The sequence below is a fragment of the Lytechinus pictus genome, chromosome 16 (genome assembly GCF_037042905.1).
Source record: "Lytechinus pictus isolate F3 Inbred chromosome 16, Lp3.0, whole genome shotgun sequence".
In the NCBI taxonomy this organism is placed as follows: Eukaryota; Metazoa; Echinodermata; class Echinoidea; order Temnopleuroida; family Toxopneustidae; genus Lytechinus; species Lytechinus pictus.
In genome coordinates this window covers 6,151,386-6,155,736 of record NC_087260.1, presented here as the reverse complement: position 1 = coordinate 6,155,736, position 4,351 = coordinate 6,151,386, and positions in this window count along the sequence as shown.

The window sequence follows — 4,351 nt, the reverse complement described above, 5'->3', positions numbered from 1 at the left end:
AAAAAAAAAATCATAATTGGGATAAGCAAGACTGCCCCCTCGCCACACCATGCATCACCGTTATAATCAACCACCATGTAAAAACCACACGATTATGATTGAAAACCTGTTTACTGATCATGACAATGTAGATAGGATGTGTGGAGCCAAATTCCCATGAAAATTCAGGCTACCTGCATTGAAAGTTACTGTTCTGGAACAATAGACGGGATGAATTGAATAGTCGTGATAGAAAATTATTATGAAATTGTGTCAATACGCCTAATGCAGTGTTATGAATCTGCCAGGCAGGAATGTTTCTTACATTCCCATGTATAAGCTATCAATGTCTTCTAATTGTGGTTTGGTTTACACGTCTTAGTCTATTATAACACCCACTTAGACCCTATTCTAATTCTCATTTAGTCTAATGCACAGAATGATGGTCTACTTCAATAGCGTACGCAGGATTTTTGAAAGGGGGGGGGGGGTTCAAGCTGAATAAAATAATCACAAAAAAAAGAAGGGCCTTCACCACGAATTTTAGGTCGTTTCCTACCAAAAAAAAAACACAAAAAGTCTTCACAAAAAACACCCTAAAATTTAACAAAATTTTAGGGGGGGGGCTTGGGTAAGAAAAAATATGAAGGGGGTTGAACATCTGTAACCCCCTCCCTGCGTACGCCACTGGTCTAATATACTTCGTCTTCTAATTATTTTGCATTTTGTCAAATGAAAATTTGATTCATAAGAAGTTTAACTAATCATATTGAAAATAAGGCCGAGTATATAATTGTATTTGACTAAGAGGATGTATAGCCGAACTCGAAATTAGACAAAATGGTAACAGGACTAAATGTCAATTAGACCAAAATGGTTATGGTAGATAAACGGAACGTTGTAGAAGAATGAGTATTGGACCACATAGGATGGAAGTCAGTGGCTTGCAGATGGGGAGGGGGGGGGGGGCTTGTGCCCCTCATTTTTTTCCATGACCAAGAAAAAAAAAAAAGGAGAAAGAGAAATGTAAAATATGTTATTATTTTCTGAATATCATGTCCAAATCTATCACAAAATTGGACATTTCTAAGGAAAATGTAAATTTTTTATATTAAACTTTGTCCGATACGCCATATCCAGCCCCTTCAAAATTTTTGGCTCATTACGCCACTGACCATGCTGACGGAAGTTGAAAGTATCAAGTGGTAATTCGCTCTCCTTTATTTTTTGTTTTGAAACAAAAATATTTATTACAAAAATTATACTCTTAAAAATGTTGGACAACATACTGTCCACACAACAGTTGGTTAAAGCAGATACGAACCAATGGCGCCATCTCGAGTCCTCAACTACTCATACCTGGCCAGTTTCCTGACCCATAATGCTAGTGTAGTCTAGTAATATAGACCCATTCGAATGATAACATGCTAATCAACTACTCAATACATTTATACCGCAATAATTATATTTCTAAGTAGCAAAACAATTACTTTTCTTCTCAAAACATTTGAGTTTCTATATACAAATACAATTATAGGTCAATTTATTCTCTGCAGTATTAGTAGATATCTGAAAACGTATATTTTAAGACTATATATTATGTGTGATTTGGGTGAAAATTACCCAGATTTTGATAATTTTTTCTTTAACCAATTGTTGTGTGGACAGTATGTTGCCCAACATTTTAAGAGTGTATCCAAGTTTTCTTGGCGCCTGTCTAAAACTTACCACGTTTACATAATTTATCCGTCTGTATTTCGCTCTTATTATGGTTACATTATATTCACTAGACCGGGCAAATAACTAATAAAAAAATGACTTTCAATTAGCTTACCATCGAATCTATCACCGTCTATCACTAAACTCTTTTAATTGATTGATGACTTTTAATCGTCAGAAGCCTATCTTACGCTATGAGACAGGTTGCAAGCCTATATTATTTTTTGTTTTGAGTTATATTTATTTTGATTTTAACGTAACTCTAAGGTTGTCAGAGAGACTTAGGTCTAGATAAATAACTCAAGTTCACATCAAATACAATGACAGCAGACAAATCAATAAAAACAACACCGAGAAGAACGATGAGAGAACATAATACTTAATAACTCTGTGATATATTGTAACCAGGAAACAAACTAATTATTTCTGATAATCATCTACATGTGTGCGAGTCATCGATTTAATGTTCTAAACGGGTAGTTAATAAAATGCACCATAATCATGAATAAATGAGGATATACAAAAGACATGCTCTCACTTTCGTTATTCATATAGGCCCAGTAAGCTATGTCCTATAGTATGAATATGTGTGCAAATATGATATGATTAAGGGCTGTGGTCAAATAGGGAAAATGTAAACATTGATAGTTTGCAATTTGATATAAATCTCTCGAAATGAAAAACGTCACTCTTCAGAAAAAGCATAATTCGTGTTCCCTATCCTAATTCTCTTTTCCCTCTTCTATCTCTCAAAATCTATTCCTTCCCGTCCCTTATCTCTCCCTTTTTCCCCTCCCCCCCCCCTCTCTCTCCCCCTCTTCGCTCTCTTTCGCCCCTCTATGGTGAAAGAAAATGATAATTTCTTTTTGGGATGATAACCCCCTTTCTGATATCAAAATGTGCTTTCTAACTTTGTAAACTGCTTAAAACCTCGGCTTCTTCGAGTTGGATATCGCCCCTTTCACCTATTCATGATACTCTATACAATAAACATTCACTCTTTGGTTTGGACAAGGATCACCAAAATGAGCCTCTTTCTTCTTTTGACAGTCCATCCCAGACGCAGAGACAAACTCCAGGGGCAAACTAATCATTCGAGGTAATGATAGGGCTTCATATGTTTTTATCTGGGGGAAAAGAGAAGGTCGTATAGGAACATTATAATAGGATGTTTTTCTTCAAAAGAATCATTGTGATAGCCCCATGTGTAGTACTACATGTATCTCCTTTACTTCCCTCATCCACGCTTATTTAATCATTGCTACTATACGCTGATGTAAATTTACATAGGCCTACTTCTAGCGTTCGCTTTTATTTTGCTTGTCAGTGACGGCCCCGGTGTCGCTCTCTTAATTAAATGCTGATAATAATCCAATTTCCTTCGATACACTAATCATGCTATACGTGTATAAATGTCATCCTCGCCAGCGTTCGTCCCATATCTCTCACACTCTCACAGTCACACCTCCTCTCTCGGGCCCATCCCTTTAATATATCTCCCTCCCATCTCTTTATCACTTTGTATTACTATTCTACATGTTCTACTGAAGATTTAGAATTTCCAATTTGTAGAAGAATTTCATAGACACATCAGTGCTGAGAGATCTGAATCTGAATTGTTTTCCCATGCACACACCTTTCCACAGCAAAAACTGTGGTGTTCCCGGTGTACATAGAGGACCACACCAGTTATTTTACACCGGTGTTGAATTGATGGGGTTAGTTCTACACCTTTAGGTGTCATTACAACACCTTTGGTTGTTATATTTACACGCTTTGGTGTTATTTTTAATCTCTAGGGTGTAATTTTAACACCTCACGGTGTGGTCCTCTATTAACACCAACTGGTGTCAGTTTTAACACCGCAGTTTTTACAGTGTCCCTTCGTCCTGTACTCAGGGGGGCTTCGACAGTATTCTTTATATACTCCTCCCTGACACTCTACTTGTCCCCCACAACAGGCGTACTAATTGAGAAACCTGTAAGCTTCAGGCCTGTGAGCCTGAAAAAAATTTCGTATTTCTCATTGACATATTTGATTCACATGAAAAGGCGGCAACAGTAATGCATGATAACTATTAAATTATAAACAAATGAGAGGTATACAATAACATAATATAATGATACAATCAGTCGAGCTATAATAAGGCAAAAGCTTAAAATGATGGGCCCTACCTAAAAGCAAGCTTATAAAAACTGCAGGTGAGATAAGTTGTAATTAATTTTGGAAGATGATGAATACTATTTGAAAATATATCACAATAAATAGGTTGTCAGTTTTCCCGTTTTGCTCGCTTGCGACTTTTTTAATGTCCCCGCGTAGGCCATGTTGCACCCCTCATTATATTATTTGTGCTTCTCATATGCTTCTATTCCCAACCCTCTCCAATATTGTTCTCGATCGCTCTCCCCCTCCTCTACCCCTTTACCCCTTCTCTCCCCCTCTCTCCTTCTCTCTCTCTCTCTCTCTCTGATCCTCTCTTTATCTCCACACCATTCCCCTTCTTTATCCCTTCCAAGCTAAAGCTAACCCCCACCCTCGGACTAAAAACCCTACCCTAACCTCTTCTTTCCCTATATACCCCATCCTTTATTGATTGTTGTCTAATAAGATGATGGCACAATACCAATCGCTCGCGCGTGACTATAGACC